Source organism: Pinus tabuliformis, chromosome 6 (assembly GCF_031772625.1).
Source record: "Pinus tabuliformis cultivar Carrire ecotype Pingquan chromosome 6, CPIR1, whole genome shotgun sequence".
In the NCBI taxonomy this organism is placed as follows: domain Eukaryota; kingdom Viridiplantae; phylum Streptophyta; class Pinopsida; order Pinales; family Pinaceae; genus Pinus; species Pinus tabuliformis.
The window spans coordinates 106264644-106275985 of NC_142292.1; positions in this window are offsets into that span (position 1 = coordinate 106264644).

The window sequence follows — 11342 nt, forward strand, 5'->3', positions numbered from 1 at the left end:
AATCCCTTTTACCAGAACTCAAAACTTATAGAACCGTGCCTATAGAGTCCATCGGGTCTGGCGTTATCACCCCTTTTATATCACTGCGAGGTGACGTTGCGATGCGATATATCGCAATCGCAAGTCACATTGGCCCGGGGGTCCATCCTTTGCCTCGTGGCATCGCCGATGCTGATCTGCCGATATCGGAGATCGCAATCGCATTGCTCGGGGTCCCGACATCAGACACAGGCCTATCTTTGACTCAATATATCGGAGATTGGAGATCAGGGGTCTCTTCCCTTTCTGCTTAAGTCCACCTCCTTGGCGCTTCTCCGATGTGATTTCCCTTTATAAGGGTTTTTTACCATTTTTAGGGGATTTTGCCTCTTTTTCCAAAGAACAAAGGGCATCTTCTTTCTGCGATAACTTCTGCATTCTAAGTCCATTTTTGCCCATTCAAGTTGCCATAGATTCAAAATGAAAAGATCTCTACCATGGGGCTATTTCCAGGAACTTCCTTGGACTTTCATTTTCCTCTGTGAGGAACACTTAGACTTAGGAGTCTATCCAAAATCCATTTTGGATCAGTTTCGTGGTTTAAAAGTTTATCTATAATTAAACCTAGCCAATGTTACTAGAAACAGATTAGTCATTGAATTGGTTAGCCCCAAAAATATGAATCGGATTGGAATTGGTAAAAAAGGGAAAAAAACAAGACAAAAATATTGGTCAACCAAAATTTACATAAAATATTCAAATTTAAAAAAAAAACATATACATTCACATGCATCCATATGAACCCAAACCGTTGCACACAAATGTGCATAGTTTCTCAAATATATATATATATATATATATATAGCAAGAGTTCACATAACCAAAATAGCATCGAGTGCGATCCATCATTGAACCAAAAATACATCAACAAAGAGGCTCTAAATGGCCTCTAGAGTCCAAAATAATTCATGCTACATCAAAATTGCAAATAACTACATATGATCAAAATCATTGCCTATATTGGGATCCTCATAATCAATATCACCCTCTGAGCATTAAAATAACATCGAGAAAGCTTAACATGGCAAATCAATGATTTTGCTTGAGTGAAGGGTACATTTTTACTAGGGTTATGACAGAGGATTTCAACATTCAATGCTAATAACATGGAGGAACATAGAGGGATTGATTCTCTTGATTAAATTCTTGTTCCATACCCTCAGACATGATAGAATCCAATGGAAATATTGGAATCCTATCAATCTGAAATCTTGAAAACCGTTAAGTCTACTGAATTTTAAATTGGATCTAAAATTCTACTTTCTCCATATGAAATTCAATGAGGTTGGAAGTTGGAACCACTATCTTAAACATTACCATTAATTACATAGCATTAATGGGGCTCTAGAATTGAGTATTAGGCTTCCCCACTCAAAATCTATTTTCTTTGTTTAAATTGAGTTTTGTGGATCATTATTCATGTTGTTCAGAACTAGTCGGTTCAAAGCAACTAGTTTTGCCTCCAAACCAATTAGATCGGCCAGTTTGTAGTTTTAACCCTGTACAGAAATTACCTATAAATAGATTTTTAAAACAAGAAAAATATACAATGATGAGAACACAAAATATACACAGAGATTCTCTCTTGGAACCCAAATAAGGAAAACCAGATTGATTTTTCATTATATTCCTTTCAATGTTACAATACATTATATACATGTCGAAGCATCCATAAACCCCAATCCATTAATCCTGGATTAGAACATAACCATAGTTCCCTTGACTGGATCTACAAAATACCATGGGCAAAAACCATCATGCCCTAAACCATGGGTAGGTCCATCCACCATCCTTGTGTCCACCTTCCATCCTTGGGTCTGCTCAACTAATATTGGGTCCGCGTAAAAGTAAATAAAAAATCTCGGGGCGCCCCACACCCCTTGCAAGGGAGCCACTGCAAACCCCCCAACGCAGTGTAACAACACCTAGGGTTGGTCATGGAAAGAAGATAACACATCCCCAACACAGTTCTAGTCTGATTCCAATAACCCTAGACCTAACATATATTCCATTTACTAGAAGGTTGTTACAAGCTTATTATTTATATCTAGTGGTGAGACTTATCTCTAAATTGCATATCTTTTACTTAGGGATTATCTTGGTGAATTCTAGAATTAATGTTGAATAACCCCAGGGGGTATTCACCTTTTCATTTTAGGTTCATGCTTATCTCATTATACATTTGTTGTGAGCTTGATTCTAAGTTACTTGGGATGTTACAACCCTAGCTTATTCATTCAAGACCATTTGTTTGAAAGTGGAAATATCTCCCTTGGATTGCTTTCTTTCTCGCTTAAAATATGGAAATTTGGATTATTTAATCTATAAAACAGATTTAGAAGCGTGGGACAGATTTAGGCTTGTTCCAAATTCAGCATACACCTAAAGCACTATACATACTTTGTTTATGCTATCTGATTTCATTTCAAGTGCTTTAAAGCAGCTTAAAGTGGTTTCTTTCAAGTAGCCTCTTCTAAGTTTGATTTATTGGAATGGTAAAAGTGCAAATCTGAAGTTGTTTTTGTACATACTCTAGAATCAAATTTGACATGAACATCCACTAGCTCCTTACTAATACGATGATATCTCTCAAGTGGTTAATTATGATTTTATGTTAGTTGTTGGGTATGTGTTATATTCTTTGCATGAGTAGCCCCTCATGCAATTTGTATGCGCTAGGCATAGTCAGGGCAGAGCCCCCAAATATTTTTTGGCAATTTTTTGCATTCATTTTTGGCGGTTTTTGGCAAACATTTTTTGCTTTAGCAGTTTGTCGGCATGGTGGTTTAGCCCATGGTTTTATAATTTCGATTAAGGAACTCTATTCGTATTTTAATCTAGGGTTGATGGATTGGGGGTTTATGGATGCCACAGGTTATACATATTATATTGTAACATTGTAAAGATATAATATATTGAAAAATCTTTCTGGTTCTCCTGTGCTGTAGGATATTCTGGGCATTGACATTATAAAGGTCATTAAGGAATGAAGGGAAAATGGTACGATCATACAAGTGTTTAGCTCAACATTTATAATAACTATTGCAAAAGAAAGAGACCCAAAATGTTAGGAGTCTATCCCAGGGTTAAAGCAAGTCTTAGATGAGCCCCAAAAAATCCAAAAGAGAAGAAGACCCATGCCCCCATGCCACCTACAAGAAGGGAGGCCATGACACAAAGGAGATTCAATGCGGAAGAAAAAGGTAACCCAAGGAGGAATGGGGCAGGTGGATGGATACAACTACAGAATGATAATGAAGATGAGATTCAAGAAGGCCAGGGAAGAAGAACAAACAACCTTGCGGAGCTGACAGCACCAACCACAATTATTTCACTTACAAGAGAAAATGAGTTGGCAGAGAGTTTTTGTGACTTTGTATTAATCATTGGATGGTTGTCAGATACACTACAGGTCAGCAGTGAATAGCAGTATTCACCATCAAGTGAGTAAGAGGGATAGTGGATATGGCTACCAGTTATAGACACATTTTGTTCACTAGAGTATTAGTGTGGCATTTGCAGAATCGCAGGTACTAGACTAGCTTACTTTTGTAGGATGTATTCTTGCAGAAACAATGTTCAGAATAGAAAAAATAGAGGATTAGCCAAATTACCAAGTGGAGCTTCTTGAAAATCTGCCGGTAGCTCATGCCAATATCTGGTTAAACATGAAGTTTTAGAAGCGACAACTCTCATGTGGGTCACTCCCATACATTTATATGCAAGGGCAGCAGCTGCCATTTCTTTGTTTCTCTCATATGTTGAAGCACAATACCTGTAAAGAAAATAGAGAAGCCACCGTATCAAAATCTGAATCAGCATGACTACAATTCAGAACTGCTTGAAAATTTGTCCAAAAGTACTGAGTATCCAGGTTCACATCCAACTTAGCTAATGTTAAAAGAATAAGAATCAAAAATTTTGTCGCAAATTCTATCTGGTTATGGGACTTACTCAAAAAGCCTGACAGCATCCGTGTATAATGTCATAAACTGAGGTATTTCTCCATGCTCTGCATTCTCAAGATTGGAAGGCTTCAACAATGAAGCAGCCTGAAGAAATTTTAAAGCTGCTTCAAAGTAAAGGCTTGTGGTGTCATATCCACTACCTCCTCTAGCCTGCAACATCTATTTCCAGCAAAATTAGACTGCTAAAGCAGATATAGTTTTAAACAAATTGCATCAAATCACAATTAGAATTTTTTAGGCTAGGTATACTTGGAGTGATAAGGGTAATTAACATCAATTAAACCTTTAATCTGTTTGCAGTACGTTTCAAATCCCTGGCCTCTTTTAATGCAGTATTTCCTGCAGCTTGCTCAAGTTCTGTCTTAACGGGACTTGCAGCAACTGCTCCCACAGGAACCCTTCCCGCAACTACAATAGTTGAAAGAGGGTTTGTGCTGTGGATCTCTGCTATATGCAAGTTATCAATTTTGCTTGATTCTTTGAGTGGCCTTGACAATTCATTATTAGAGCCATGAATTGCTTGTCTGGCCTTAGCCTTCTTAAGAGGCTTCTGTACCGCTGCCTCATCTTCATTCTTGCGCTTTCCTTGTCCTGGAGTGCCCTCTCCTGCAAAAGATGAAGAGATAATTGTGGGAAAAATATCAAGATTTTATTACAGTCCGACACCAAAATGATAGGACAAGTTTAAAGGAAAATGTAACAAATGCAGAAAATTATAGATAAATGGTAAAGTACATTAGAAAAGATTCACCAAGTGGCAACCCCAAACAAGAGAGGATTTACATACACATACCTCTATTAGAGGCATTTTGTTTCATCTTCCATATTTCTCCTTGTTTGTAATTGTGCATTCCCATTGCAGCACCATTCCCCTTAATCTCTTGGCTTAAAATACATGTGCCTGGTTGATTTTTTTCTAGAGGATTTTGGAGTACATCAGTTGAGCTCTTACTCTTTACAAAAGGCTTCACACTGGGGATCAGTGCTTCATGCCAGCCGTCAACTTTGCTTGATTCTCTGGGAACTGTTGACAATTCACTATTAGAGCCATCAATTGCTCCTCTGGCCTTAATCTTCTTAAGAGACTTATGCACCCCTGCCTTAACTTCATTCTTGCGCTTTCCTTGCCCCACATTGCTCTCTGCTGCAAAGGATGAAGAGGTCACTGTGAGAAAAACTCTATAGAATTAATAATTTTATTACTGTTCGAGCAATGACCAAAATGATAGGACAAGTTTGAAGGAAAATGTAACAAGTGCATAAAATCATATGTAAGTGACAAATTACGTAGAAAAAAATTACCAAGTGGCAATTAAAACACAAGAAAGGATTTGCAAACACATACCTCTATTAGAAGCATTATGTTTCAGCTTCGATTTTTCTTCTTGTTTCAATTTCTCAATTCCCATTACAGCACCATTCCCCTTAATGTCTTGCTGTAATATGCCTTTACCCACTTGAACTTTTTCTAGACGCTTTTGAATTTGAACTACATCAGTTGAGCTATTGCTCCTAACAGAGCTTGGTTTATTCTTTTTTGAAAGAGAACTTGAGTGGTTTATTGAGTCTGCAAAAATCATGAGTTGAATCCTTAGTTCTTCTTTCTTACCAACGCTGGAAATCACACTTGACCTTAAATGTTTTATGTATTCAGTTGACTCAGCTTGTTTGTTATCAAAGAGGGCTTCAGACAGAGGAGCACCTGGATGTTGAAGCGGCTCTTTATTTGCACCCACCTGACACTGGCCTGCTTGTATGCTGTACATCCCATTAACAGCTTGCGTGGTAGAATCTTCACTAACATCACACCGATTCATGTCTGGCCTGTTGAAACAACAGCAAACTAACATCAATTAGGTCATGAGAAACCAGAAAACTCACCTACAGCCCACACATATATCAAACATGATATTTATGTACTTGTTAGTAAGTTGTTAACTATGACAAAGACTAAATCAGACATAAACTTACAGCCAATAAAGCATCTGACAGAACCACTTTTTTGGAAGTGATGAAAGTTCTACCCCAGATGGCAGCAAGCGCCATTTCTTACAGGCATCACAGATTACCGAGTTCGAAAACTGATGTATCTTGTCCTTTGATGCTTCTTTTGTTCCTTTCATGTATGCATCAGATGTCTTTAGAGTTGATTTCCCTGATTCCCCTATGATTTCTTTTTCCAGCCATCCATGACAAACGTCTTTTGAAGAGGTCTCTGTTGGACGTTTTAAATTATTTGGAGCATTCTTTCCAAATTTGCAATAAGTCTCCCTTATATCTGTAGATTTTGTTTTGTTTCCGTTGGATATTGTTTTGTTTCCCTTTAGTCCTCGAAACTCCTTTACCAACTCAAAGTCATTTTTATTTGTTGAATTATCTTTCTGAAACTCTGTCTTAACAATCAAATTTTCAGTTTCTTTTGGAAAAACCTTCTCATCTGTCTCGGTAAATTGCGGCCGAATATCCGGAAGGGGTGTGGCCAAGGAACCTCCAAGAATTTTATGTGATGCCATAATCTGCTCCGGTTCAAGTAAAAGGACCAACAAAATACGTTTAGTGTTCTAGAGAGGATCTTTGAATCCCTGAAGCGGTATTAAATTAAACAACTCCATTGAACAAAGACAAGAAGTGTAAGCACTGTAAATCAAATGAATAGTACCTTCACCACCCCGTTGTTGGGTAAATTATGAGTACTGTTGTTCTGCGCAATAGGTAGAGTTTCAGGTTGAAGAAATTTCGGTGGGGACCCCTGATGGTTTGTCAAAAAAGAGCGATAGCCTCCAAATTTTGACCCTATTTCAAACATGAATAGAAGACGCACAGATTTTACAATCCTTTGATGACTAAAAGTAAATGAAACGGAGAAATAGTGCACCTTTTATTTATCAGGCCTTGCTAGAAAGGTAAAAATTGTTGAGCAGACAGTTCAAATCTTAAAGAGAAAGCTGCCAGGCTTAGAAAATGAAATAAGCTAGATGCAAACAGGGAAATTTTGTTTTATATAGGTAACAACAGCAGGAAACACATCAATACTCATACTTATTGTAGATAGATCAATATAAATAAAATCAAGGCAACCTCATCGAAAGGAATTAAATTGAAATTATATGATATCTCTCTCAGGTAGAAGAATGTCCATAGTCACAATTCATAGCAGGCTTTGTTTCAGATATTTACGATTAAGGATATGGTTTCTTTTTTTTCTTTCTTAATCTTCGTTGGTACCATCTGATTATTTGTTCTAACTTCATTTGCATTATCAAGTACATAAGTGCATACAAACAACTCTGTTGCAAGAAATAATGTGCTTAAGGCATGAGTTCATTTTTCTATTGCACTGAAAGCCATAATGATTTTCCATGGAAGATCATAAACCTGGTTATCATTTGGAACAAGGACTAAGATTACATGCCTAGTACTGAATTCGGTCACTGAAAGAAACTTCGAGTTACAAGGATATAACAGGCAACTTGTCAATTTAGATAAATAAATTCAAATTGTTGTCTGAGAAGAAAATGTGTTAGCTTAAGAATACACTGGTAGTCTAGTTTGTATGCCAAAGAAATGTGACAGAAAACCCAAAGATAGTTTAAAAAAGACCAAAAATAACAGCCATTATCTCATTTCAAAATGGTGTATAAATTTGTTAGCCATTGTCTGTGTTTGTACATGAACACTACAATGTTTCAAACATGGAGGGAAAATGGCAAAGGACTGTTATTCAACCAACACATTGCTGATGCCACATCCTTCTACTCACCCAAATTCTCAGCTGAGATTTCTTCCTCGAAATCCTTTTGACAGTGACCCGGAACATTCTGTAGTTTAGCATCCTGCATCAACCCCGAAAAAACAATATCTCAGGTCTAGCTAAGAAGAGAACTTGTACTTTTAGATTGAGCAACAACAAAACCATTGACAGAGATTTAGATATGAAGATAGTATTTAAAGATCTGGGAACTATTCCAAGGCTTGTATTCGACTGTTTATTATTAACACAGGCATTGTGATTTCAGCATGCAGCCTTTGAATGGAATGCAACAATTAAACTATGGCCTTTTTCATCACTTTGTAGTGCAGTTAGAAAAAAACATCGGGGGCACTTACAATGTAGGAAAATGCAACATCGGGGTCACAGTTAGATTCGTGGTCCTGGTCGGAGGGGATTTCTCCTTCTTCAAGCTGGCTGTCCTTCATTTCTCTACTATTATTAACAACAGTCACAGCAGTCTGCCGACTTTTTGCAACATGATCAGAAACTAAACCAGACAATATATTGTTGGCTGCTGAAGCAGCATTTGCAGAGAGGACAGTGCCTCTTGAGCTTGCAGCTACCAATTGTGTCTGCTGTAACGATTTTCAAAAATTATTTTTGTAGACTACAGGGTAATAATAGAATATAGAGTATATGTCAAATCTCTCAATCACACAATGTGTAATTACATTAAAACACTGCATGCAATCAATTTAACATCTGTAAATCAAATAGTTTTATACCTTCACTACTGGCTTATTCGGTAAGTTTTTAGTACTATTGTTCTCCCTGATAGATAGGGTTCTAGGATGAAGCAAAACTGACGGAGACGGCAAAAATGAGCCATAGCCTCCAAATCTCGACCCTGTTTGGAACAAATATAAAAGAAGCACAGGTTTTACAACCCTTTCATAAGTAAAATAAAAAAACACACACAAATAGTGCAGAATGAGAAATCTTAAAAAGAAAGATGACAGACTTAAAAACAAATGAAATTAGCAATAGCATCAGCAGAAAACACATCGGTGATCGTACATAATCGTAGATAGATCAATTTAAGGCAAGGCAACATTGTTGAAATGAAATACTTCGAAATTATATGATATATTGCTCAAGTAGAAGGATGCCCACAGTGATAGTTCATAGCAGGGTTTGTTTCAAATATTTAAGGAAGAGGACTTGTTTGAAATTTGTTGGTAACTTCTGATTATTTTTTGTAACTTCATTACAATTATTGAGTACATAATGTTGAAGATGTAACTAGGTTCAGTATTCATAATATATATATATATATTTATCAATGATGTATTTTTATATTTTTTTCAAACATGTTCTTTATGCCAGAGTCAAAAAGAATTTGTTTTTGAGTCAAAAGAAAATTATTTTGTATCATAGTCCATTTGGAAATTTAAAAGAAAGAGAATTTGAAATTTTAGTATGAGCTTAAAGTCCACAAAATGAACAAGTTAGCCCTCTTTGGACAAGTCAACCTAACGCTCTAAGTGGCACCTATTTGACCCACCTAGACAGCTATATATAAGAGACAAGTTCTACATACTTGGATCCCATTCATTCAACAAAACAAGAAGCACATCCGAACCTAGTGAAGGAGAAGAAGAAGAAGAGTCAAAGGAGAAAGAAGACGAGACAAAAGACTAGAAGAATATTCCCTCTTGACCGAATCTTTGACTAGTACTATCTCGCACGTGTGGAAGACGAATTTTCTGTGTAAGAGGCTGAAAATTATGAGGTAGTTGCAGGCCACATCTGATTCCGAAACCATATCTGATTCCGAAATGATCACCACTGTAATCAATGCCTTACCTGAAGTTTGGGATGGTTTTGCTGGAGGCATTTATGCTAGAAAGGAAACTCCATTTTTGAAGAGTGATGGGCTGTTTTCACTTTAAGGAATCAAGACTCAAGGCCAAAAGCAATGCTCAACCTCATAATGAAGATTCTCAAGCTTTTACAGCCAGATTAAAGAATAAATTTCGAAAGAAGAAATTTGGATCTCAAAACAAAAATGCTGGTAACAGATCTCAAGGAAATAAAGATATGTCCACAGTCCAATGGATGTCATGAATATAGACACTACAAGAAAGATTGTCTTAAAAACAATAAGAGGAAGACATTAAAGCTACCAGAAATATTGTCCTAAGAATAATAAGAGAAAGACATTAAAGCATCAACAACTGAAGATGAAGAGAAGCTCCAAAGAAAGTGAAGGACGAAAATCACAAGAATCTCTACTAGTATTCCTTGGAACAAGGAATAGTATTACATGACTGGCACTAATTTTATTTACTGAAAGAAATTCCCGAGCGACAAGGATATAGAAAGCAACCCGTTAAATCAGATGATGAATTTGAAATTCTCTTCATGTAAAAACCATTTGTTTGGGAAGAAAATGCATTAGCTTAAGGATAAATTGACAGTGTAGTTTGTTGGACAGAGAAATATGACAAAGCACTAAAAGAGAGTCTAAAATGATGGGAAAGAACAGTATAAAAAACGGAACCACTTTCTCTTTTTCAAAATTGTCTATAAATTCCATAACCTTTCAGGTCTGTGCTTTTGAGTGAACTCTAGAAAGTTGCTAACATGAAGGACAAAGAGCAAAGAGAAATTGGAGCCCATGTCTTTATACTCACCCATCTCTTTATACTCACTCAAATTCTTAGCTGAGGGTTTTCCTTCAAAGTACTTTAGAAAGTGACCCAAGAGATGCTGTAATTTAATATCCTGGGTAATCCAAAAAAATAAAAATTTTCAATTTTACAAGAAGAGAATAACAGAAAAAAAAAACAGCATGTAAATCGATGGCAGCAGCATGTAAATCGAAAAGAAAATGGGGAGCACTTACAATGGCATCCATTTGATCGTTGTCCTGCTGTTTCTCCTCCATAATTGCTGTCCACCAACTACGTTCTTGAGCCAAAATAAAAATGTACGTTGATGCAGTCCGGTGAGAATTGAAGAGTGTTTCTACTTTTATCAATTTAATTTTTGACACTGGCTAAATGTTCTCTTTATCTGATATAACACAAGGGTGGCAGGCCGTAAAAAATTTCCATGCATGTCAATTCTAGAAACATCTCTCACACTTACGTGAGTTCCAATTTTTATCGATTTTAATGTTCTATACGGGATAAATGTAGTTTTATTTTGGATATGCAACCCATCCATAAGATTTAATATGTATGGCACGTTGTTATTTTTGCATGCACTGCAGATAACGTTTAGGGTTCTGTTTCGTTTTTTGATGCCACCCATGAGTGATTGTGTACACTAAATACGCCAAACTAAAAACAGAACAGAAGTGGAACATGAAACTGTACGTTGGGCCGGAGAAATTTTCATTTGTAAGGTTCAGTTGATAATGTGAGAGTGAGATTAGAAAGTAGATAGTGTTGGAAGTGAGGTTTGATTTTGCAGTATTTGCCAAATTTAGATGGATTGCCCTCGGGTTAAAATTGAGTTCTATTTTTATCTATTTAATTTTTGATACAAGGATTTTTTTGATAAATATATACAATTTTTTGCTTTGGATTTTTTTTTATGTCTGTTGTGTTTTTTAA